The sequence below is a fragment of the Petaurus breviceps genome, unplaced genomic scaffold, assembly GCF_028583685.1.
Source record: "Petaurus breviceps papuanus isolate PSGF00001 unplaced genomic scaffold, PetGlider_PUasm1.0 38, whole genome shotgun sequence".
NCBI lineage: Eukaryota > Metazoa > Chordata > Mammalia > Diprotodontia > Petauridae > Petaurus > Petaurus breviceps.
This window is the reverse complement of record NW_027186304.1, coordinates 48,170,059-48,197,818: the sequence shown is the minus strand read 5'-3', so window position 1 is coordinate 48,197,818 and position 27,760 is coordinate 48,170,059. Positions and strand designations below refer to the sequence as shown.

Here is a 27,760-nt window from a genome sequence, read left to right as displayed (position 1 = left end):
GGCCCATTAAGGGACAGGGAAGATCTTCAGATTCGCTTACCATTACATGACCCTTATTGCCTCTGTGGTCATCTGTGTATATGACTTCTATTGTTAGCTTCCAAAACACTTTGCCAAAAATTATCAAGTAAAAAGACTGGACAAGTGTGCATGACATTTTAAATTCCTTTTATTTAAAATAATTCATTAGAAAATTAGCATCCTTATGCATTTATGTAAGGTGCTGCAAATGCATCTGTTTCATATATAAACAAACATGGAACCGAACCGGCTTGTTAAATTTATTCTCTTGATTATTTACATAATGTGGGCAAATGGGTGTCTAGATGGGTGTCTAGACTTTGTAAACAGATTTTCTCTAAGTATTTACTCTGCAATCAAGAAATCTTTCTTGAGAACATTGAGGTCAGGGTTAAATGAAATTAATTCATCCATCCCAAGATAAGAGACTTCCTGAAGCTTGAAGTGTTTGTCATTTTAAACCTGACTTCACAGGGTATAAAATGAATAACAAAGGTTTTGTTATGGATACAAATCTCTGGAAAAGTAATATGATTCAGTTTTAAAGACTATAAAGTTCTAGGAGAGCAATGAAACCCACAGTTATAGAGATCAAATGACCACCACTGCATCACTGAGGAATGGCTGCACATTTTTCAAACAAGTTCTGCTGTCCCACATCAAGCAGAAAGCACAACTTTCACCTGATCTCAGCCTGACCTCAGGAACATGACAGGACACTTCTTAACAGGGAGGAGCTTGAGCTCTGAGATGGATTATCTCCTGGGGATAATTGCAAAGAATTATTTTTCCTAGCATGAATCTTGGGAAAGACTATTGGTTAACATTAAAAAAAAAATGGAGGCAAGTATACTCATTTCATAGGACATTTCTCTGGGCACAGTATGTGTTAAATAAGTGCTTGGTGAGTTGTATTTGAGTGCTTGACAACAGGATGTTAACAAGCAATACCCTCTAATATAATGTGGGCCATGCCCTCACGCATGGCCTTCCTTTCCCTCTCCCCTCTTTTTTTTGTTTTACTCCTTCAAATTTTCCTCTCTTGGACAACTTAATATCAAATTGACCTTTGAGATAAATAAACTATGTCAGGGTTGGGGATAAATAAAACAAAGTGTTTTCTACCTCCCTAAATCTAGGAAAGGAATGTGATGTAGTGAATAAAAGGCCCTGGATTTGGACTCAAAAAATCTATTTTTACAATCTTGGTTCTGTTATTTACTTCCTGTATGACCTTGGAGAAGTCATTTGGTCCTCAGTTTTTTCATCTGTGGAAAAAAAATCAATAATGAGAGCTAAAGTGTCTTACTGCTCTTAATCCTAAAATCTTAAAAAAACAAATGTCAGCTGAAATTCAGAAGTCTTTAGAGAGGGAGACTAGGTGTTCTCACCTTCTAAGAAGAATAAAGTACTGAGGACCAGCCCAGAAAATTGGAAGTAGGTCACATCTCTTCATCACTGATGTCACTAAAGGAAACTATAGTGCTGTCTAGCATGAACAGTGGGTGGGGCAGTTTTCCTTCCAAGTGCTTTAGCAAGCAAAGCTAATCACCAAGGTCTGAAGTTAAATTTGCATTAAGTAAACTGATGCTAGGTAATTATCTAAAGGAAAGAAAGAACAATTACTATCTAACTTGCAATTCTTTTAAGTATCTTTTAAGTATCTAAAAGCAATTACTTTTAAAAGTATCTTTTAGGTCACCTTATCTATCTTGAACAAAGCACACATAACCACTTTTGGTCCATCTTCCATGCAGGATTGATACCAATGTAATACAGCAGGACCGGTCAGTTTTTTCACTTCTATGGTGGTGCCAGAATGGAAAATAAGCATTCATTTCACTCTTCCTGTCAAGGTATGGTGTCTGGCATATGCCAACTGCCCAATAAATATTTGTTAAGTAAATCAAAATAAATCTAGACACAAACTAAATACAAAATAAAAAGAAGGAAAAAGGCAAGAAATCTTAAAGGGCATTCCCTAAAAATATCATACTTCTTGGGTTACCAATTGGCTAAAATTTCATTTATTCATTCATTTATCACATTACACATTCATTAGGCTGTTGCCATGTACCAGGCACTATGCCTGGGGCTACAAAGATAAAAATGAACTAGTCCCTGTTCTCAAAATGCTTATATTTTACTGGGAAGAAACAACATGTATAAAGGAAAATATACATAAATTTATTTTTGAATGTATATAGATTATATGTCTATATACATATCCACACATAGTTATACATCTATATCACACACACACACACACACACACACACACACACACACGTTTTCCAGGGAGTTGCATTTGAGCTGAGCTTTGAAGCAAGCTAGGGATTCTCTAAAGTAGGAGTGAGAAGAAATTGAATTCCAGGCATGAAGGGAAGCCTGGTAAAGAAACAGAGGCAGAAGATGGAAGGACATATATGAGGAATGGCAAGTAGGACAATTGGACTGAGGCTAGGCTATGAAGGCCTTGAAAACTAAGCAAAGAATTTTGTATTTTCTCCTCCTGTCAGGATGAAACCACTGAAGCTTCCTGAGGAGCAGACAGGGTGATATGAACAGAGCTGTGCCTTGGGAATATGCATTTTGTAGCTTTGTGGAAGTTAGATCCAAAAGGGTAGGTGGCAGGGAGACCTTAGAAGGCTATTGTAATAGTTCAAGTGAAAGTTAATGAGGGCTTAGGATACAGTACTTGTGGTGAGCATACAACAAAGGGGGTGGATGTGAGAAATGTTATAAAAGTAGAATTGACAAAACTTGGAAGTATTTTAATACCTTAGCAAAGATTTTGTCACAAAAAAAATGATTTCTGAGCAATGGGTTGTTATGCCTACTTTTTTTGTTGTTTAATTTAAAATTTTGGTTTTCATAGCAATCTGTTTTATGCTGCAAACATTTTTCTTTACTTGACTATCACCTAATTTGTAGTAATTTCCTAAAAGCATAGGAATGAGATATGCATTAATTACAGCTATAGCATTACTCTTCAAAGCAAAGTATACTGTCTGGAACAAAACAAACACAGAGAAGTGTCAAAGGTTAAGTCCTTTAGGTGCAGGGAGATCCACCCTGCATGACGATCAATGATATCAATCCTAGAAAGTCATAAACAGTACATACACTTCCCCCATGTGCCCGTTTCTGTAGAGAAGTGGTATTTCCATCTAAAGTTCGTGAGTTTTATCTCTGGTTGAGATAATTCAAGGAAAGACCAACAACTGCAAAATACAAAGGTGTGTTCCTAACAACACTGTGCCAAACACAGGATGAATCACAGCGTCCTCGCCAGGGAGGCGTGGCATCTGATAGAGAATATGGTCGCTCCACCCTGCCTTGAAAGAATTCTTTGCCAAAGCTCAGAGCTACTTCAGCCACTTTCTAGACTCTTCAGCAAGATTAATCTCCCGGGCTAGTAAGTTGTGTGAAAATGCTGACTGAGTCCTGTTAAAAAAACAATATAGAATTAATTCTACCATTTCATATAGATTCAGTTGCTTTTCTTCTGAATGCAAAAAAATCATTTTTCTTATAATTTTTGCATTGACTGCACATTTTATTAAAATAACATTAAAATGAATAGCTAGCATTTACATAGTGCAAATTCAGCTATATTTTCCTAAATGCAAAACAATTTATCTTTAAAATTTTTAGATTGATTCTATATTTTATTATTAATGATAATAAAAAAGAATAGCTAGCATTTAATATGGTGCTTTAAGGTTTACAAAATATTTTACATGTATTATCTCATGTGACCCTCACAACAGCCCTGTGAGGTAATTGCTATTATTATTCCCACTTTATAGATGAGGAAACTGCAACTGGAAAAGGTTAAGTGACTTTTTCAGAGTCATAGAGCTATTTAAGTGTCTAATGCAGAATTTGAACTCCAAGTCCAATGCTCTATCCATTGTGCCATCTCTCTTCTTAGTAAGATTTTTACAGGTGCCTTTTATAAGAAAATTATAACTTCTGTTTGCATCCTTTTTGCAACTAATTTAAATATTAATTATCATTAGGGAATTTGAAAGACCTCTAGAGATTATTTAGTCCAAAGTGTTTATTTTATATATGAGGAAACTAAATCCCAGAGAGGTTAAAATGACTTGCCCAAATGACAGCTAATTAGTGGATTATAATTAATTATCCAGTAAGTCTTTATTAAGAATCTACTCCTATGTGCAATACTCTGCGGTAGGTGCTGGAGATACCTGTCCTCAAGGAACTTGTCTTCTATTAGGAGGACACATAATATACCCATATAAATATATTTTTAAAAATACATCCAAAATAAAAGTGAAGTAATTTTAGTTGCAGGAGAGGCACTAGCAGATAGGGATCAGGAAAATCCTTATGGAGGACATGGTGTTCAAACTGAGCTTTGGAAAAAAAATAGTAATTCTGAAAGATGGAGATGTGGAGTGGGTACATTCCAGGCATATGCAGGTCAATAGGAAATGCAATGTCATGTGAGAAATGACAAGGAGGCCAATCAAACCTGATTGTAAATGACATGGAGGGCAGTAATGTGTAATAAGTATGGAACAACAGCTTGGAACAGGATACTCTAAAAATGAGACTGGTAGATAGAACTATATAGAAACAATAGACATAATATATAATACGATAATCTAGATAGATTATTCATTCAAGCTATTTTAACCATTCCCTTTCATTTTAGTATAAATTGTGTGCTATGGAGTGGGGTAGCAGAAATTTGTGCATGATACTAGCTATATCCTGAAACAATTAAATGGTGTATTGGAAAGAACCCTGGACTAGGAGTCAGAAAACTCTGAGTTTGAATCTCACCTGAGACATTAGCTGTGTGACACTGGGCAAATCACTTAACCTTTCTCAGCCTTCATTTCCTCATCTATTAAATAGGGATAATAACAGCACATACCTCTTAGGGTTGTTGTAAGCATCAAATGAGATGATATATGAAAAGAACTTTATAAACTTTAAAATGTCATGAAATGGTGAGCTTTATTATTAATGATGGTGTGGGACCAGTTGCCCACTTAGTGGTTTGAGGGAAAGTCAGACATTTGGTATTGTGGGTTTCTTTTCTTTCTTTTTTTGTAGCAAGGCAGTCAGCAATAGGAAAGCCAAAAAGTGGAGGAGATCGACATTAGCCTTTCAACATGGCATCCAAGCAGGTACAGAGATAAGAAAGTTAACTCTGTCCTGCAAGTGAAGTACCTACTTCAATGAATCAACAGGATCTGAGGGTGGTCTTAGAAACCAAATCAAGCCCCAAGCAAATGTAGGCAAAACGGGTTCAGGAAAGGTCAAAGAAGGAGTCTGAGCTAGTTAAGGAACTGACTGCAGTCTGTTATACTTATTGAGGTTCAGTTGTGAGCCTCAGACACTAGGGATATGAGTCTATGCCCACCTGACTGATCTATCACCTGGGCTGTTGCTATGGGACTTCCAGCTCAGCTCTACATCTTCCTAAATAGGACGAAACAGTCAGAAAACAGTATCAGACAAGTAAATGACCATGGGACTGCTGATTAGAACTAGAAGGCACCTTAAGGGCAATCTAGAACAACCCCTTTATTTTATACCTCGAGGAAACTGAGGGCCAAGAAGATTAAAGGAGTTGCCCAAGGTCACACACATATGTAGAAAGTGAAAGAAGTGGCTAGGTTCTTGGATTCCAAATCTAGTACTCCTTCCATTATAGCCAGTTGATGCTAGGGTTTTAGTACATAATAAATTTGTTGTATCTGATCACTGGTTTTTTTTTTTTGCCTTTTGGAGGGCAATTGGGGTTAAAGTAACTTGCCCAAAGTTACATGGTTAGTTTTTTTTTTTGTGTGTGTGTGGGTGTTAAGTGTCTGAGGCCAGAACTGAACTCCGGTCCTCCTGACTCCAGGGCTGGCTTTTTACTCACTTCGCCACCTAGCCGCCCCCTGACCACTTTTTTTTTTGGGGGGGGGGGTAAGAGGGAGTTCATTAAAATAGTACAAATGTGATTTTTAAATTAAATACTATTATGTGTGTGCATATACATATGTGTGTGTGTAATTTTTAAGATCAATATTCTCCCAGTGAGCCTATATGACTAGGAACAGTAGAGCACAATGATGGCAGAAGACTCCAAAACTTACTTGACCCAAAACATAATGGAAAAATATGATGGATATAAAAAAGCTACAGCATATCCCCACTGGTGACTTGCACAAGAGAAGTGATATAAAAGATATCGCAAGAGTATGTAATATTAGACTAGGATGTATGCCAGTCATGTAGTAAGAGGGAAAAGCAATAGTTGGACAGTTTTAGTGTTACACTGGTACCCAGGAAATGTAAATAGATCTGGAGAAGAGCCTTCAGCTTATTGGATGCATCCTCTGAGAAAAATTCATGGGGAGATTTGGAAAAGAACTATACAGAATCCTCTGGCATCTGTATCACCCTCCTGGAAAGATTCACAAATCCAGGTAAATATTGCAATCTCTGCCCTACTCCTCTCCATTACTCTCTTCATTTGCTCTTCAGGAGGAGGGATTATAGACCATATAATTCCATACTAAATTTTTCCCATGAAGATTTTTCACAATTGCTTCCACCGTCCAACACCCCACCACTCCCAACCTATGACACATATGAGAGAATTAGAATTGTCTAAAGTTATTTAGAGCTTATATTTTATATAATACTCATGCTTGACCACATGATTAAATTATTACTGGAATATATCCTAGTAAAAAATTTAATAATCCTTATTGGAGAGTCGATTACTTTGTGACTTAATAGATCTATTATCTCTTCAGTGTGGGTACTTCCTCCAATGTGCACATTGCAATCCATTCATGCCCTGCTATACTATGTGACTTCTTTCCATGTCCTCACATAAATCGTTCATAGCCATGGAGAGGTCAACTGATGGGCTGAAGTCCTTCCTTTACTTCTCTTGACATTGTATGGATGCCAAAAGAAATAGGCCGATTATTATTTATCCTTGTTCTTATAATGTACCTGGCTCATTTAGTTTTCCAATCATAGATCTCTGATTAAAAGAAATAATTTTTACTTCTTCCCTTGCATAATTCTTGGTTGATAGTAGCCAACTATGCCCTCCATATGACTCTTTATCACATTTCGAGTAGTGCTTGACTTAATTCTTTGGACATTGTGTTATTACATAGCCTGAGGCCATATGGCATCATTAGTAGCATATTGTCCTTAAAAAAACAAGATGTGTCATTTTTTCAGAGGAAGCTTTGGGGTCGCTCACTTTTCTAGAGGATAACCTGGACAGTGAAAGATTTTGAGTTCATGCATTTTGAGAACTAACTGAAAGATATGGAGGTGTTTAACCTAGAAAAGAGAAGGTTTGGCAGAGCATGATAAGTTTTTTTGAGTAACTGAAGAACCACCATGTGGGAGGGCACCAGATTTGTTCTGTTTGACTCCAGAGGGCAAAATGGAGATGTAGGAGTTGCAAAAGGCCCATTTTAGGCTCAATATAAGGAAAACACTTCCTAACACATGAAGTACAAAGGCTACTACTTCCTTTGGAGCTAGTGAGTGCTGCCTCATTGGAGGCCTTCAGTCAAAGACTGGATGACTTCTTGCTAGGTATTTCTAGAGAGGATGCTTTTTTTGTGTGCATACAGGTTGGATTAGAAAACTGCTCAGGTGCTTTGCAACTCTAGAATCCTGTGACTCTGTGAGTCTCATACCTGAGGGTTTAACAGAAGGTTGAGCAATGGAAGACCTGTGGTGTCTGGGATCCAGCCAAGGGCTACAGAGAGCTGTAAAGAGAGCATTCCCATGGACAGGCTCAACACCTCATGAATAGAGATTTCTAGGTCATGGAGCTGAAGAGCTATCACCTTGGTGGGGATATTTCTCACTCACAAAGAGGATAATGCTTATCAAGTTCAGATAGAGAGCAGCTGAGGTCAGAATCTTACTGCCAGGTCATGGGGGAAATTGGGGAGTGGAAGGAATCAGGTGGTTATGCAGCTGGAAAAGTGAGAACCTAGGGTCCCTGCAATGCCAGTGCCTAGAGTCAAGGAGACACGAAGGTGAACATTAAATATTACAGGTTTTGACCAGCAGGTCATGTGGCACTTAGAAAGGCAGTTAACTCTGATGGTGGACCTTTGGTTATAACTAATTTTAAAAAATTAACCAAGATCCTTTAGACCCATTCCTCTAGTTCTTACATTCTTTGGGCTATACCTGTCCTGGGCATCTTTAATTTCTGATAGGCAACAAATAGCAAAAGATTGAATATCTAAATCTGTCCAGGGGATTGAATTGAATTGCAGGAAGTTAATTTTAATTCCCTACCTCAAACTAAGGGGTTAAATTCTCATATTCATTTGTAATTAACAAATTGTAATTAATTGTATTAACAATTTCATTATCTTATGCTAGGTATCATCATCATCATTATCATTCCATCCTGTAAAGATCCAATGAGATTTTATACACTATTAATTTAGATAGTTTGCTAAACAGATTGAGCTGAATCTAGATACTTGTAAAAATTAACCAGTTTTCTATCATTTCACCCATTAGCTCAGAACCAATATTAATTGCCCAGCACACTATTATGCATGGAGTTGTTGTTGTCATTGTTGTTGTTGATGATGATGATCCTTTGTTTTCAAAGAGGGCCAATGACATCATGAGTGATATCTTGACATGTGTGTGAATTCGGTTTAAGTAAGGTAGAGTTGCACAGTCTCACTCTCTCTTCTAGAGTCATTGAAGTCCAGTGGCAGGACAAAACTCAAAACCACTAGTGATGACTCAGGATGCACCTTTGATGTCTGACCAAGCTCTAGGTGCTCCATAATACTTGCTTCAGTTGCCTTTATGGCCATTGGAACAAACGGTTCTCATTCGCCCATTTAACCAGAATGCATGAAGTAGGTCATTGTTAACTTCCTGAATTTATGACTAAATAACACATATTTCCCTAGACAGTTAGAAACCTTCAGTTGCCATGAATTTCCTCAATCCCTCATGTTCTGGATGGCGGCCACAATGACTTTTATGGCAATTTTCATTAATCAGCATTTTATCAGTCTCGATTTGCAATAATATTTACTATAATGTCTAAGTATAAAGATACACGTTGACAAGCTATTCTGTAGTTTCGACCAAATATTGCCAAAAGACTTGAGTCACCAAAGAAAGGCCCAGTCACAAATCCTTTGGGAGTATCTAGCTCTTGTATCATGTGTAGGCATGAATAAGAGGGTGCTGATGATAGCATTTGCTTGTATGAGTGACTGGAGTGAAAAGGGCTGTAAGAGTGTGATCATACATTTTCAATCCTTGAAAACTGAATTGTTGAGCACTGACTACATGCACTGACCTAGGCACTGTGCCAAGTGCAAAAGTATTATAAGATATGAGCTCCTCCCTTTGAGAACATGCTCAGTATAAGCTTTTCAAAGTGCTTTAAAACATTGCTTTATTTGATCCTCACAAGTGCTCTGGGAAATAAGTACTACAATTACATGATTCTCCTTTTAGAGATGTAGAAACTGAAGATAAGAAAGCTTAAATGATTTGCTTAGGGGCACACAGATAAGCTTCTGAAGACAGGTTTGAACCCAGGTCTGCCTGATTCCAAGTCCAGGGTCTTGATTCCTCTTTCTGGGAATGCATAATGCAAAGAATAATAAAAATGATATTTCATTGTGATTTCATTTATGTGGTTAGTCTTTTCACCAATACAGACCACAATTGTTCTTCACTTTCACAGGCATTCCTCATGACTTAACCACTCAAATACTCAAACTGAGTTGTGGTCTCGTTAATTTGGGATTCCTTTCAACAATGCAGAATATAACACATTCTTGCCTGCCCATCCTCAGTAACTCTTGGTCATGTCCTCTTACCAAAAGGGGTCTGTTCAACATACTGAAGGCCTTCCTTACATCATGGCATCATGAGGATGTCAGAGAACTATGGTTTTCTCCCTGCCATCCCTCAACTTTGCTAGATGATTGGTCCATCTTTTCCTATCATACAATTCCTCGATGACATCTTTTGTTCTTGTCCTTCAGAATTCCTCTTTGGTCACATGTTGGAGCCTATTATCAGAAGATTAGGTGCAAGGTTATGAATTTTTTTGAGGGTGAAAGCACATCAAGTGTGAGCAGGATACAAAAAGACTTGCTATGGCCTCCCCCAAAATTAATTACTTTATGATCAACTCTCTGGTGATGAAACTTAAATTATAACTAGGTTGTCCCTTGCTGACAATCTACCACTGACTGGTACTCAAGGCCTTTATAGTTTCCTAGGAGCTGCCATTTTGTGGTGAGAACCCATGGATCATTTCCACAAGATAGAAACGTACTGAAACAAGGCTTTTGCAGGAAAAAGAAAAGGTCACAAGACAATATATAATTGAATGCTAAATCCTGAGGTGTAAAACTCTAAATCTAAGGAGAAGGATATTAACCAGTGCCATGAAGTAATAGAACGCTCTGTGGGAGAAGAGGGACTTGATTGTGGCCTTGAAATATGACACAGATTTATTTACATGGGGGGGGGAGAAGCAAGGCATTCCTCATGACTTAACCACTCAAATACTCAAACTGAGTTGTGGTCTCGTTAATTTGGGATTCCTTTCAACTCAGCTCTTGATTACAAACTTAGGACTCTTTCCCTTTACACTATGCTGAAAATGAGCATGGCCTTATCTAGTCTCAGAGACAGCTTCTTATAGTAGAAAACACACTAGTCTGGCAGTCTGAGGAGTTGGTTTGAGTGTTGCCTCTGACTCTTATTTATCATGTGACTTTGGGTAAATAACCAAAGTCTCATTTCTTTATTGACACATTTAATTGTCTTTTTTCAGTCTTCTCCCGACTTAACCCCTCTGCAGCCTCTAACAGCTGATCACCCTTTTCTCCCTGATGCTTTGTTTCTCTCCAAGTTTTCCTGACATGAGTCTATTGTGGTTCTCCTACCTGTCTGACCACTCTTTTTCTGTATCTTTATCTTTATCCTGATAATTCCTGTTAACTCTAGGCATCCCCAAGGCTTGGTTCTGGGCCCTCCTCTCTTCTTTTATACTATTTTACTTGATGATCTCATCAACTCCCATGGATTCAATTATCATCTCTATGCTGATGTTTCTCAGATCTACTTAATCTCCTTCCTAACTGCCAGACCTATATTTTCAACTGTCTATGGGACATCTTGTATGTATATGTATATCTTGTCTAAAACCAAACTCATTACCTTTCCCTCTGAGCCCTCCCCTCTTCCTAACTTTTATGTTACTGTTAAGGTCACCATCAAACTCCCAGACAGCCGGGAGGTGTCTTTCTCATCTTCTTACTCTTTCAGGGAAGTTTCACTTTTTTCTTTTTCCTTGTATTGGATTTCCCAAGGCTTAGAAAGGGTGAGGCAGTTCACCTTCGTTCTATATAGATCTCCGTGATTCCTGTCCTTACCTCCCAGTTGTGATGTGAAAGTTAATTAGTACTTGTAGAATCTTTTGAGATCTCTGGATGAAAGGTGATCTGAAACTTTAATTATTATTATAAACAGTCTGGGATTGAGGCCCTCAGGTTCTATACATTATTTCCATATGAATACCTTAAAAGGAAATGAACCACAAACTACAATTTGACAGTATTTTCCAATGTTTACTCTATGCATCATGAGAAATACTGTGTGTGTGTGTGTGTGTGTGTGTGTGCGCGCGCACATGCAAGAGCAGATGTGTGTGTGTGGTCATTACTCAACAAGAAACTCAAACTTATTCCACATGCAGATAGAGGGAGTCTGAATCATAGTATGTGCTAGGTATACAGGTAGAAACTTGTTAAATTGTATAACTTAGATTAACCAATGGCAAGAGAATAGCACTAGACCAGCCATCATCACCAAAAGGAATTATTTGCTATTTCATTCTCTAAATGAAGGCACAATAGAACCTGACTAATTTTTATTTATTATTTTAAAATCCGTAAATCCTAAAAAAGGATTCTGCATAAACTCTGAAGAACAAAGAAGTAGGGATCAATTTTGTTTCTGAAAAAGTTTTCTATGACCTACTTATATTTTTATTGGCAAAATTAAAAAAAACAATATACACACTTTTCTCAACTGTTCAAGTTGTGTTTAAAAAATACTCATTATTTTATAGTATTCTGTTTTGGGGGCATAGAATTTATATATATGGAAGGGACCTTAGTGAGTATTCAGACTAACCCCCTCTGAGAATCCGTCTCAGAGATGTTAATTGACTTGTCCATAGTCACTGTCCATGGTCAGTGGCAAGGTTGCAGTATTACTCTGATATGACTTTAAATTAAGAAAAGTGGAATGAGTTAGATTAGAATATAGTGTTAGGGCTGGAAGGGACCATAAATATCCCAAATAGAGAAATTCAGACCCAAAAAATGTTAGGTGATTTGTCCAAGACTTTATGATTGGTTGGTTGGTTGTTGTCCTTTGTTCTGGAAGAGGACCATAATGACATCATTATGCTAGAGTGTCCGTCTATCAGTTGGATGGATTAGACCAATGTGAACTTGGATGCTTTACCACAAGTTGGGTGCAAATAGTCTGCGTGAAGATCTGGGGTGGATTCTCTAAATTTGTGTACCCTGCATTTCTTTTGAACTGTTTCAATTCTGCTTTGCTCATACAGCACAGTACCTTCTCTAATGTAGGCAGGCCATGCTGAGTGGTGCTGTGCCAATGTCTCCCGTGTCACACAATCAATTCCAAAGTTCTTAAGAGAGATCTTGAGGGTGTCCTTGCTTTGCTTATTCTGATCACCATGTGAATGAACTCTTGCTTTGTGTGAGTTCTCCATAAAATAGCCTTTTTGGCAAGTATGTGGTTTGCATTCCAACAACATGGCCAGCCCATTGGAGGTACCCCTCTGAAGCAGTTTGAATGCTTGGTAAGTTAGTTTGAGAAAGAACTTCAGTGTCTGGCATGGCATTGGTATACTGGTATACTGTCCAGGCATACAACAATGAGGTCAACACAATGGATCTTTAGACCTTTGGTTTGGTAGTCAGTCTAATACCTCTTCTCTCCCATACTTTCCTTCGGAGACTCCCAAACACTGAGCTAGTTCTGGCAGTGCATGCCTCAACCTCATTATCAATGTGTACATCCCTGGAAAATACACTAGCAAGGTGAGTGAACTTATCCACAGCATTCAAAACTCCATTTACTGTAACTGATGGTTTGACATATGGATGGTGTGGTGCTGGCTGATGGAGCACCTGTGTTTTCTTGGTGTTAATTGTTAGGACAAAATTAGTACAAGCATTAGAGAATTGATCCATACTTTGTTGCATCTCAGCTTCAGAGGTTGCATTGAGTGCACAATCATCTGCAAACAGAAAATCCTGCACCAACACTCCCTCCACTTTGGTCTTGGCTTGTAGCCTTTTCAAATTGAAGAATTTTCCATCAGTGTGGTAGCTGACCTTGATGCCATGTTCATCCTCATTGAAAGCATTTGACAATATGACTGAAAACATCATGCTAAAAGGCATGGAAGAAAGCACACATCCTTGCTTCTTTCCATTGGTGAAGATTTTATACTAAATAATGGCAAACCCTAAACTAAAAGCAGCTAGGTGATGCCTGAAGTCAGGAAGACCTGAATTCAAATCAAGCCTCAGACACTTACTAGCTGTGTGACCCTGAGCAAGCCACTTAACCCTGTTTGCCTCAGTTTCCTCATTTATAAAATAAACTGGAGAAAGAAAAGACAAACTCGTCCCGTATCTTTGCAAGAAAACCCCAAAAGGAGTCACCAAGAATTGGACATGACTGAAATGACTGAAGAACAAGTAACTAAAAGCAACTTCTGAATACCCTTGCCAATGTACCTTCTACAGTATCACAGTTATAAAGGAGCATGGTAAAGGAGAGAACCACCAGATTTGTATGCAGGAAAACACATTGCAAAAAGTATTGGCTTTAGAGTCAAAGGACCTGAGTTCAAATGCTGCCTTTGCCACTTACTACCTGTGTGACCTTGGACAAATTATTTAGCCTCTGAAAGCCTTATTTTCCTCATCTGTAAAATGAAGACTTTGTAACCTCAGAGGTTCCTTCAATTCTAGATTTAGGATACTATGATTTGATTTCAAACCACATCTCTACTTTTGTATTTAGTAACTCCGTGGCATTGAACCACAAGGCATAGCCTTTCTAGAGCTCAAGTTTTTCACCTTGAAAATGTGGGGATTGGACTAGATTGTCTTTAAGGTTTCTTTTAGGTAAATATCAATGTTCCTGTGGTTCTGATCAAGTTCTAGGAATGAAATTAGGAATAGGAATATTAACCATGGTAGCTGGGGCTTTTGAAAGATCTTTTTCATATCTGTAGATCCAGGCCCCACAAAGTTTTCTGGAGATGGAGACAATTAGAACAGAATATGTGAGCTACATGACCAAGGATATTATGAATTATGAAGCCCCTTTGACTGACTAGGGGAGCTGGGGGTGGGGGCGGATTTCCTTACCATCTTCTATCCCTAGTCCATGATCCTAAGATGGAGATAGGTAACCTTTCCCTTATTCCTTTTTTTTTTTTTACTGTAGTGGATTTATATTTTAATATTATGGATTTTAGCAATCTTTATTGATGTCTTATTCCCCTATCGGACTACAAATTCTTTGAAGGTGAGGACTGTGTTTTAGCTAAACTCTGTATTTCTTCCAATGCTTAGCATATAGTAATTGCTTAATAAATGTTTGCTGATTGATTTATTACTTACCTCACAAGACTGATGCATCAAGTGAACTAATACATGCAAGACACTTTGTAAATATAAAGGACTGTATAATGCAAGCTATTATATTACAGAGCAATGCATTCTGGACATGAAGGCTAGCCTTAGAGTTAAAAAGTTAATTGTCTGTCTTTGGATTCCACCTCCTCCCTCATCAGCATTCCTTTCCCTCCTCCTTAATCCCCTTGCCTTTCTTCTCTGGTGAGCAGAATGTTCTAACCTCTGATGATGTGTGAGCTGATAAGTGTGTGCCCATTTTGCAAGGGTATTTTCATTTCAGTAGGGAGATTCAACTGTATACTTATAGCACTCATTGGAATTTGGGTATTCAAAGGACCTGACCTCAAATCCTGACTGTGACTTTACTATCTATGTGACATGGGGAAAATCACTTAACCATACCTGGTCTCACTTTTCTTTATTTATAAAATGAAGGAATTAAATTAAATAATTTCTGCAGTTCTTCTAAGGCAGTTAGGTGGCACAGTGGATAGATTACTTGGCCTTGAATCAAGAAGACCTGAGTGCAAATATAGCCTCAATAGCTTTCTGACTGGTCAAATCACTTAATTTCTTCTCTTTACCTCATTTTCCCCAAATGGTAAAAATGAGGATTATAATAGTGATTAATTTAAAGTGTTGTTATGAGAATCAACTGAGATAATATCTACATAATGCTTAGTACTGTGCCTGGCACATAGTTGGTTCTTAATAAATGCTTATTTCCTTCTTCCATTCCCTTCTTCTAGCTCTTAATCTTATGATACTGAGAAAAATTAAATAGGTGGGTTCCCTGCCTAAACTTCAATCATGCCCACTCATACAATGGTAAGAAAGAGCTTCAATGATTATAATTTTCTTCCTTACTACTCTTCCTCATCCAAGAAAGTGAAGTCATTTTAAGACAATGACCTTGTGTTAAGCATGGATGTTAAGATGCGAAGAAAAGCAAAAACAATCCTTGGTTTCAAAGAATTCGCATTCTAATGAGGGAGACAACATGCAAAGAAATATGTACCTATGAAATTCACACTGAGTAAACTGGAGCTGATAACAGAGGGAGGGTACTAGCATCAAGGGAGGCAAAGAAAGACTTCATGCAGAAGGTGAGTTTTTTGTTAAGACTTGAAAGAAGCCAGAGAAGGGGGCAAAGCCAAGATGGTGGAGTAAAAGCAGGAACTTGCTTCAGCTCCTGCTACAACCACCTCAAATACCTGTAAAAAAAAAGGACTTTAAACAAATTTTGGAGAAACAGAACCCACAAAGTGACAGAGAGAAAAAATATTTCTGCTGAAGGCAGCCTGGCAGGCCAGCAGGAAGGGTCTATCACACCAAGCTGGGAGCTGAGCATAGTCCCTCATGAGCCTCACGGGCCCAGAACTGGGGCAGCCCAACCAGTGGCAGAGACCAGCCTGAAAGACTTCAGGAGAGTGAATCACTGGCAGCTGTGGTGATTTCCAGACTTTTCAACCCATAAATGCCAAATATAAAGTAAAAGGTCAGTGGGGAGCTCTGTTGGAACTGAGTGAGAGTAAAGTGCTATTCTGCCCCTGCCCCAGAGCAACAGGTGCATGGTGGTGCCATGGCTGCATCTGCTGCTGTGGCTGCCTCCAGAGCTCCTGGCCTACAGATCAAGGGTGGTGGGGGGTGGGGAACCAGGCAACCATTCAGAAGGTAATTGCTCTTGCTTTGACCTGCTTGGATCTGGGTCACAGTCTTGGGTGTGATTAATGCCAGTGAGCAAGAGCTTGTGGTGTCTGTAAAGAGGGCACCCTCCTCATAGCTCTGACATGGCAGTGAAAACCCCAGCAATTTGGGACATAGCTCTCTCCACTCTGGAAGCAGAGTTCTACCATGGCAAAGAGTTCAAAAGTCAAGTAACTGACTGGCAAGATGAACAAGCAGAGGAAGCACAATCAGACAATAGAATTCTTTTTGGGGACAAAGAGGATCAAAACATGGAATCAGAAGAAGACAACAAAGTTAAAACTCCTGCGTCAAAAGCTTCCAAGAAACATGTGAATTGGTAGCAGGCCATGGAGGAGCTCAAGAAGGATTTTGAAAATCAAGTAAGAGAAGTGGAGGAAAAATTGGGAAGAGAAATGAGAATGATGCAAGAAAATCATGAAAAACAAGTCAACATCCTGACTAAAGAAAATAACACCTTAAAAATAGACGAAGTCAAATGGCAAAAGAGGTCCAAAAAGCCAATGAGGAGAAGAATGCCTTAAAAAGTCAAATTTGCCATATAGAAAAGGAATTTCAAAAGCTCACTGAAGAAAATAATTCCTTCAAAATTAGACTGGAGAAAATGGAAGCTAATGACTTTATGAAAAATCAAGATACTATAAAACAGATCCAAAAGAATGAAAAAATAGAAAGCAATGTGAAATATCTTGTTGGAAAAACCACTGACCTGGATAATAGATCCAGGAGAGATAATTTAAAAATTATTGGACTACCTGAAAGCCATGATCAAAAAAAGAGCTGACATCATCTTTCAAGAAATTATCAAGCAAAATTGCCCTGATATTTTAGAACCATAGGGCAAAATAGAAATTGAAAGAATTCACTGATTGCCTCTTGAAAAAGACCCCCAAAAGAAAACTCCTAGTAATATCATAGACAAATTCCAGAGTTCCCAGGTCAAGGAGAAAATATTACAAGCAATCAGGAAGAAACAATTTGAGTATTGTGGAAACACAATCAGGATAATACAAGATCTAGCAGCTTCTACATTAAGGGATCAAAGGGCTTGGAATATGATATTCTGGAGGTCAAAGGAGCTAGGATTAAAACCAAGAATCACCTACCTAGCAAAACCAAGTTTAATGTTTCAGGGGAAGATATGGTCATTCAATGAAACAGAGAATTTTCAAGAATTCTTGATGAAGAAACCAAAGCTGAACAGAAAATTTGACTTTCAAATACAAGAAGCAAGAGAAGCATGAGAAGGTAAACAGGAAAAGAAATCATAAGGAACTTATTAGAGTTGAACTATTTACATTCCTTCATGGAAAAAAATGATAATTGTAACTCATAAGACTTTTCTCAGTATGAGGATAGTTGAAGGGAATATATATGCATATAGGTATACATACATATATATATTTATATAGGAGAGTGTATGTGTGTGTAAATACGCATGTGAGTGTGTGTATATATGTGTACATATATACATAGACAGAGGGCACAGGATGAGTTAAATACAAAGGATGATATCTAAAAAATAAAATTAAGAGGTGAGAGGAATATATTGGGAAAAGGAGAAAGGGAGAGATAGGATAGGGTACATTTCTCATATAAAAGAGGCAAGAGAAAACTGTTACAATGGAGGGGAAGAGCAGGAAGGTGAAAGGGAACGGGTCAACCTTATTCTCATTGAATTTGGCTTAAGGAGGGAATAACATACACACTAAATAGGGTATCTTATACCCTTCAGGAAAGTAGGGGAGAAGGGGCTAAGAGAGGGGATAGTAGAAGGGAAGGAAGATTGGGGGAGAGGGTAGTTAGAAACAAACACTTTTGAAAAGGGACAGGGTCAAAGAAGAAAATAGAATAAGTGGGGGGTGGGATAGAATGGAGGGAAATATAGTTAGTTTTCACAATATAACTACTATGGAAATGTTTTGCATAACTACACACACACAACTTATACTGAATTGCTTGTCTTCCCAGTGAGGGTGGGTGAGGAAGGAAGAAGGGAAAGAATCTGGAAATCAAAGTTTTAAAAACAAATCTCAAAAAAAATTGTTTTTTACATGCAACTGGGAAATAAGATATACAGACACTGGGGTATAGAAATCCATCTTGCCCTACTAGAAAACTAGGGGGTAATGGGGGAGGATATAAGAGAAAGCAGATTGGGGGAAGGAGTATTCAGTAAGCTCACTATCTTGGAGTGGGGGTAGGGGAAAAATTGGGAGAAAATTTGTAACTCAAAATCTTGTGGAAATGAATGTTGAAAACTAAAAATAAATAAATATGTTTTTTTAAGAAAGTAGCCAGAGAAGCCAATAGATGGAGATTAGGATAGGGAGATTTCCAGGAATGGGGAATTCCAGCCATGAAATGCACAGTCAGAAGATGGATTGTCTTGTGTGAGAGATGGAAAGAGGACCATTTTCACTTTATAATAGAGCATGTAGAGGGGAGTAAGGCATTTAAGTAGACTGGAATGGCAGGGAGGGATTAGCTTATGAAGGTCTTTAAATGCCAAACAAAGGATTTTATATTTAATTCTAGAGGGAGTTTATTGAATAGGGAAGGTGACATGGTCAGATCTGTACTTTAAGATTATCACTTTGATAGTTAAATGGAAGATAAATTAAAATGGGGAGAGACTTATTAGGGAGAGCAACTAGAAAACTCTTGCAATAATCCATGCATGAAGTGATGAGGGCCTGCCCCAGTATTCTGGGAGTGTCAGAGGAGAGAAGAAATACATACACACACACACGTTTTTGTATGTATATATGGGCACACATATATACATAATAAACCCAAGTGTATGTGTGTATGTATATGCAAATGTATATATATGTATAAGACATGTTGCAAAGATAGAATTAATAGAGTTTGGAAACTGGTTGGATATGGGGAGATGAAAGAGAATGAGGAGTCAAAGATGGCACATAGGTTATAAGCTTTTTTACTGGGCAGATGGTAGTGCCCTCAGTAGTAATGGAAAATTTAGGATGATGAGAAGTCTCAGCATGAGGGTTGAAGGGGGAGAAGATGAGTTCAGTTCTGAATATGTGATGTTTGAGTTGTCCACAAGACATCCAGTTTGAAACATCTAATAGTCAGCTAAAGATGTTGAACTGGAGGTAAACATATTTGAAAAAGTTTCTGACCATTGTACAAGACAATAGAACGTCTAAATTCTTTTGATTTACAAGAACAGTTGGTTGCTCAATGTAAAAAACTGACCTCATCACTTTTCCTATGCCTGTCTATATTCCCAACTTCATTTTTTTATGCCACTGACATCTTCCCAATCCTCAGAAAGGACTTCCGGTCAAGCCCAAACATGAAAAGGACCATCTCTATCACATTCTCCCAAGTGTTACTCCAATCCCTTTTGAAAAGAATGCCATTTCCTCTCACGATGGGTCATTCTAATCCCGTTGAACTCTAATTGTTAGGAAATTCTTAGATAAATCAAGTCCAAATACTTCTTGGCAAGAAAGTTCATTGAATCAAATCAAAATTAATTGACTTCTAAGCAAAGTAAGTAATTAAAAGTAGGCATGGACGGAGTAGTGGAAGAGAAAATGAGAACTGACTATGGAGATCATAAATAAACTGCTATCTGTGGACTGCAGTTTGAAAGATGCTAAATGCTCTACTTATACCAAATATTTCTTCCACCAGGCTGGAATTCTTATCTTAAAATTAGTAGTTGGTTAGAATGTAAAATATTTTTTCTTTAAAGATGCACAATTGTGATATTCATTATTTTTTTGCTTTTTGGAGGGCAATTGGGATTAAGTGACTTGCCCATGGTCACATGGCTAATTTTTTTGTGTTAAGTGTCTGAGGCTGGATTTGAATTCAGGTCCTCCTGACTTCAGGACTGGTGCTCTATTCACTATGCCACCTAGCTGCCCCTCAATTGTGATATTCTTATGTTGGTTTTCCATTAATAGAAGTCACTTAACCTCCAAGGGCTTCAGTTTCATCACTTGTAAATGGATAGGTTGGATGAAATAGACTCATTGGTCCTTCCAGAACTATGTCCATTACCCTGTGATCTGATCATTGTCTCTCAAGAGGATTGAATGACTATTTGGGCCTTGAAAGGTGGTTAGTAGGCAGCAATACCAAAGCAAAAGAGTCACTGGGGTTAGAGGTGGGAGGAATGTATATATGCATATATATATATATATATATATATATATATATGTGTGTGTGTGTGTGTAACATAGGAATTAACAGAGAAATTGAATGGATTGGGTGGGGACAAGTGCTAACAGAAGGAGATGGCTGAAAAATGTGGATGTCAGAGACAAACTTTGCCTGCCCTCATTTTGCTCAGGACTTTGTCTGGGAAATGTGTCTGGGAAAAAGGTTTAATTGACAGAAATAAAAGGAGTGACATCTGATAGCTGATTTATACATTTGAAGTGTTGTCATTTGGAAGAAGGAGTAGACTTTGCAGATTTCCCAAAGGCAGAACTAGAATCAGAGGGAGGAAATTACTGTGAGGCAGGTCTAGAGCTATCCAAATATGGAAAGGACTGCCTTAGAAGGTAGTGAGTTTCCTTCCATTTCAGGTCTTTGAGCAATAGCTTGAGGGTCACTTATCAAGGATGGAGAGAATTCATGTATCAAGAAAAAGAGTCTCTCACACATCAGAGAATCATAAGACTCTATAATTCTATGAACAATAAAAATTAAGAATTGAGAAAGGTTATAGGATGTGTCATCTATAGCTATAGATGAGAGTAAGTTTGTACTCACTCTTTTCAGTCCCTTTTTCCAACAAATATATCATAATACCAACTGTAATAGCTTTTAAATATATGTAGGGTTTTTTTTTTGCTTTTTTTTCTTGGAGGGGGGAAGGTGGGACAATTGGGGTTAAGTGACTTCCCCAAGGTCACATGGCTAGTAAGTGTTAAGTGTCTGAGGCTGGATTTGAACTCAGGTCCTCCTGATTCCAGGGCCAGTGCTCTAGTCACTGCACCACCTCGTTGCCCCTATATGTAGATTTTTGCACACTATAGGAGGATAGTTTAGAATTCAAATAGGATTCTTTTTGTTGACTTTAAAGTAGGTACTTGAGTGTACACTATATTTATAAGCAATGATCACTCAGCTAGGTGAATTGTACTATAGAGAGTACTTTTAGGGTTCTGTGGGTTGTGGGATAGAGGGACAGCTGAAAGTCATGGTGTTCATTTTTAAATTTTTTATATTTATATAATTTTAAAAATGTATTTTACATTTTATTTATAAATTTCTATATTTAAATATATTTACATATTTTGTTATTATATCATGTTATGTTATATTATTGTATTCGATCGTATTTCTATTAATTATATTTTATATATTACATGTATGTTCTCTCACTATAATTCTGATTGAGCCTCCTTTACTATTGCTCACCCTCTCCACAACCATCTCCATCTCTTTACTTTTGTCAAGGGAAGTATAGATAGATTAGAGGAAGAATAATAACTACAGATGTACAAAACTATCTGTAGATTTAAAAAAGACTACCCAGTTTGATTAGATTTAACAAACATTAATTAAGCACATGCTTCCTTCTGAGCACTGTAGTAGGCACTAAAAATATAAAGGTGAAACAATCCCTACCTTTGAGAAACTTGCAATGTTAGGGACCACATATGTAAAGAACTAAATCTAATGCAAGGTAGAAAGTGATGGAATAAATGAAAGGAGCAGACAAAACGTTACAGGAAGACCTCAGGTGACAGATTAGGAGCTCCAAGAGATGACACATGAACTGGGAGTGATAAAAGGGCAGGATTTCATCAGGTGGAAAAGAAGGAGGAACATGAGGGACAAGCTATGCAAATTCATGCAGTCTGAAGAGGGAAGGATGAGACAGGGTATTCATTAACAGCTTGGCCTAAATGTAGTGTGAAATAGAATTGTAGAGGTAGATTAGGACTAGTTTGTGAAGAGCCTTATATGCTTATTCAATTTAATTCATCAAGCAACTATTAAATGCCTACATTATAAAGAAGCTAGATTGTGAAGGAATTAAACATAGTGGGACCTGAAAGGGTAGGTAAAATCAAATAAGATTCTTAATGATGGGTACAAACTGATGTGATTCCATTTAGGAGGAAGACATAGAAGAGACACAATTGAATAGCCTGAAATTGCGGGATGAAAGGGCCAGTCTTCTTCTTCTAAACTCAGATAAAACTTGATGACAATCATTTTCCAGGACCACTTACCAAATATCCTTGAAGCTGGGCCAACCCTGGCAGGGTGCAGCCTGGGCTAAGTTTTATTGATAGAGCAAAGCTTATCTATATCTTCTTCATAGCGATTTAAAAAAAAGGATAATATGGTTAAAATGAATATCCAGGGCAGGGGTACATGGAGAAGATATTGGTATATCACTGAGTCCCTTTAAGCTATGATTTAATGAGACTATAGTTGTGGTTGTAGAAGAAGAGAGGGGGCTCCTTGGGTTATTCTGGAGGACAGTGAGGGTTGGGGCAGTATGGGTAGGTTTCTGATTTCAGATTCTATTTTCTAGAGTCACAGTCACTATTGCCTGATTTACTACACACGTCTGACTGCCTGGTCCTTCTTATAGTGCAATTATCCTGAATTGCTGTGCCGCACAACAAATATTTATCAAGGATCTACTATGTAAAAGACACTTTAAACACTATAGTGAATCAGAAAAATATAAAAATTATAAAATATGGAGTTTCTCTTCACACAGAGTCTAGTTGGAGAAACAACACATATAAAAACAGCTGATATTACAAATGACATGATGGAAAGATTTTTGTGATATGAAATGATTAGGAAGTATTTCATGGAAGACATATGATCGGATGTCATAGGAGCATAGATTTAGAGTCAGAAGGGACCTTAGAATTTTCTCATTCAAACACCTCATTTCCAGAGTTCTCTAAAGTCTGCAGACACTAAATGACTTACCCAAGGACACTCAGTCAATGTCAATGGAGTAAGGTCTTTATATTTATATTATAGCCTATTAAGATTGTGCCTATACTGTGACATTGTCACAATACAATAGGAATAAGTAGTATGAATACCTCGAAGGACAAGGGCTGTTTCATTTTTGTCTTTGTATCTTTAGTACTTAGCACAGAGCCCAGAACATTGGAAGCACTTAATAAATATCACTTGATTGATAAATGATTGCTTTCCAGCCCCCAGCATATGTGTGTGTGTGTGTGTGTGTGGCGGGGGGAGAATTTATAGGAGGACATGGATGACAGTTGCTTAGAATGAGATATTGTGGATGAGTTGTGGTTTGTCCTGTTGGTAAGGGTACTCATACAGAAGAGATTACAGATCCATTGAAGAAACCAAGCATTGAATTCCCAGGTATGACTTAAATAACATGCCACAAAGAGCAAATAGGGATTTTCAAAATATGTTTGGAACAAAACAAAGAGAGAAGAATGGAGAGCTTGACTGTTTAGTGGGAAAATGCATAATGTTGATGATAAAAAAGGGAAAAGAAGGGCTATCAAAATTCATTTTGCTTGTCTCTTACATTAAGGAAAATGAATTTCATATTTCTGTACCACAGCTTACAATATATTATATGCATATAAATTGTGTTGGTGAAGACAGTAGCTGGCCATATGGTTCTACACTTTTTACCCCAATGAATAAGATTTTTGTTCCTGATGTTGAGCTAGGCTTCTAGACAGTATCCAGATTCTAAGTTGACATATTACAAGATGGGCTGACAGGGAAAAGCAGGCCAAACTTTGTCGTCACTATAATATTTATGGCACCCATCAACTCCATGCAATTTCTATTGCCACTGTCCTAGTTCAGGGCCTCATTACTGCTTACCCAAACTATTTTAATAGCCTTCTACTTTTCAGCCTCCATTTTCTCCTTTCATCAATATATCCTACACACTACTATCAGATAAGCCTTAGTATATAAATTACTGACCATGTCATTCCACTGCTGAAAAGTCTCCATGATTCATCATTGCTAACTGAATAAAATAGATTTCTTAGTTTCATATTTACCATCCTCCATAGTCCAGCCCCATTTTATCTTCCCAGGCTAATCTCATACTATTTAACCTCACATACTAGAAACATGATTGTCTAGATAAATGCCTACCTAAAAAGAGGTAGGCTGCCCAGCTTCTGCTAAATGGAAACTTGCACCAGCTTAAATAATGATTATGAATTTTAGCGAGAAACTATACTAAGTGCCGTTTCCACTCTAGAACGTCACAAAAAGTCAACCAGAAGCCCTTAGGCAATTGGAAAGAGGGCTGCGAGAAAAGCTAAAGCCAACTTAGGGTAGTAGATCTACTTCTGATAGTAGAGATGAGTCAGGGGTAGCCTGCAAGGCTCTATGTTAGTCAGCTACAACCACAGACACCTGACCTGAGAAAGCCCAGGGTGAGACCTTTGAAGTCAACAAGTTATAGCATTGGCCAGTAACTAGCATGATACCACAGTACTCAAGTTGAGATACTCCAAACCCAAGGGCATTGAGGTCTCTAACACTCTCTTCAGGTACATCATAGAGGGCTTTGACTCTCCAGTGCTCTGAACAACAAATATCTTGGCAGGGGTGGGATGGGAGGAGTGGCTAGCTTCTAGGAATCCAGGGGCCACAGGTCAAGATCAAGTAGGAAAAACCACCCCACCCAAAAGTGAGGCAGAGAGAGAAGCTTGGTCCTGGCACAGAGCTTCAATGCGCAAACTAAAACTGGATAGATGAATAAATCAAAGAAAAAAGTGACCACTACAAAAAAAAATAATGCAAGTCTATGATCCCTCCCCTCCAAAGAAGTAGCAAGTATTTCTAAAACTACAAACAAAGACCCAAAAGAAAAAAAATAACATTCTAAAGGGACACATGAATACCTAGAAGAAATAAGCCAAGATATAAAATTAAATAAAAATCATAGAGGAAAGAAATGGAAGGTGAATAACAAACTTAAAAGAGAGAGTGGTAAATCTTATCCAAGAAATAGACTCCTTGAAGACTAGGACAGACCAAACAGAAATCAAGAGCTCCATGAGACAGAAAGATACATTAGAACAAAATCAAAATACTGGGAAAAATAGAACAAAATGTAAGATAATTGATGTTTTAAAAAGCTGACCTGGAAAACAGGTAAATGACAATTTATGAACGATTGGATTCCTTGAAAACTATGATTTAAAAAAAGGTAGACATTATAGTTCAAAAAATCATAATTGAAAGCTTCCCAGATCTACTAGAAACAGAAGACAAATTAAAGATCTACCAATAATTTCCTGAAAGGAACCCCAAGATGAAAAGTCCTAGGAATGTCATAGTCAAAATCCAAAGTCCCTCAATCAAAGTAAAATGTTATGAGCATCCATAGAGAAGCAGTTTAAGAACTAAAGATTGCAGGATCATCTAAGACCTTGCAGGTTCTGCCTTAAATGACAGAAGATATTGTAATAAAATATTCCAAAAGACCAAAGAGAGGCTAAAGGCTTAGAACCAAGAATAACATCCTGAAGAGCTGAGTATAATTTTACATGGGGAAAATAGAACTTTAACATAATAGAAGATGACTTTCAAGAATTCCTGATTTAAAAAGAGACCAGAGTTAAGTAAAAATGGAATCCAAACACAAGACTCCAGAGAAACCTAAAGAGGTAAATTTATTTGAGTAATTTTAAGGAACTGTATGATGATATGGTGCTAACATTTTTTTTTTTGAGAAAGAAAGAGCAAGTGTCCTTAAGAACTTTAATATCTGCAATGGTTACTAAGAGATTTAAATCAGAGAAATAAAGGTACTTGTGGGTAGACTGGCTCTCTTTCTGAGAGTTTGAAGGAAGAAAGAGAAGGGATGGTAAAAGAAGTACATTAATTAAAGTAGAAAGGAAAAAGAAGGGAGTAGATTGACTATTTCTCATAATTTGAATTCATAAGAAGAAGAGTATGCAAATGTGGAGGAAGTAATGGGGGAATAATATCAGATGAACGTACTTATCTGAATGAACAAAGGGAGGTTGAAGACATATGTATGCTTATAGTTTGGTTTAGAAATACATTATACTCAATAGGGAAACAAGTGGGGGGAGAGAGAATAATACTAGGAAGGAAAAGTTACAAACAAAACAATTAACCGGTGAAAACAAAAGAAATAAAATAATTAGAATGTAATGTGACAGATGCCTTAGATCACCTCTTAGACAATTGGGGAATGGCTGAAAAATAGTGATGCAAAAACAAGAGGGCTATTGTAGTTTTTTTATAAAAGTTTATGAAATGTAGATTTGGTTTTATATAGAATCCTCTTGTGTTCTGCTGAGTGTACAGAAACAGTTTTTTTTAAACAAAATTTTAAGTATTTTAATTATTCTAAAAATTGTTTTCAGAATAAAAATTACATTAAAAAAACTGCAGAATAATTCTTCTTTGGTCAACTCCCCCTTATCCAGACAACTCTAAAATGATGACATACAACTTTGGAGCATAGTGGTCTCAGCATCAGGAAGACCTGAGTTCAAGACCTTCCTCTAGTATGTATCAACTGTATGATTCTGGAACAAGTTTCAACTCTCATTGAAACCCCTCAAAGGACTTTATATAAGACAAGATACACAGAAGTGTCTGACTTACATTAGTAGAGAGATATTCATCATCAGGAGTTCCTTATACTAATGAAACCATGAGTATGAGCCACTTGAGAAAAAAACCCCAACAACTTTGGAATGCATCTTTTAAATTTAGATTTGACATGAAAGTCATAGCATTCATGTCAAAGATAAGAATTGAAAATACTTTCTCTAAATTCTCAGCGCAGTGTTCTTTCCACCACACCACTCGCAGATGAGGAATCAAGTTTCATTATCTTTATATTTTCCCCATCACAGTATAGGAAATACAGTAGGTGCTTAATACATTCCCCAAAAGAATTCAACTCTGATCATTGTTCTTCAGAGGAAGAACATTCTGGAAATAGCCCAAGAACATAACTGAAATATACTTACGCTTCTATATCACCCCCCTTAAGTCTTCAGCTAAATAAACATTGCTGTTTTGTCAGCCATACCCATTTCTTTCCAACAATATGTGATGTCTGGAGTTCAATGAATGTTGAAAAAACAAACTGGATGCCTTCTTTCCTTATTTTCCCCTATTAGTAATCTACTTAGTCTTCAAAATCCATCTTAAATTTGGTGTCTTCCATGAAACTTTCCATAATCACTCCATTTGAAAGCTCTCTCTCTCTCTCTCTCTCTCTCTCTCTCTCT

The 27,760-nt window shown here is 37.5% G+C and overlaps 1 protein-coding gene and 1 long non-coding RNA gene across 2 annotated transcripts in view; both read left to right on the top strand.

The window, feature by feature from the left end:
- Positions 1-27,760, top strand: part of LOC138170484 (desmocollin-3-like) — a 375,256-nt gene that overhangs the window by 81,746 nt on the left and 265,750 nt on the right. The gene's annotated exons all lie outside the window — the stretch shown is intronic.
- Positions 1-27,760, top strand: part of LOC138170483 (uncharacterized) — a 114,835-nt gene that overhangs the window by 59,993 nt on the left and 27,082 nt on the right. The window contains exon 2 of the long non-coding RNA XR_011170636.1: positions 1,779-1,877. This is a non-coding gene — a long non-coding RNA (uncharacterized lncRNA). The remainder of the gene's footprint in view (positions 1-1,778; positions 1,878-27,760) is intronic.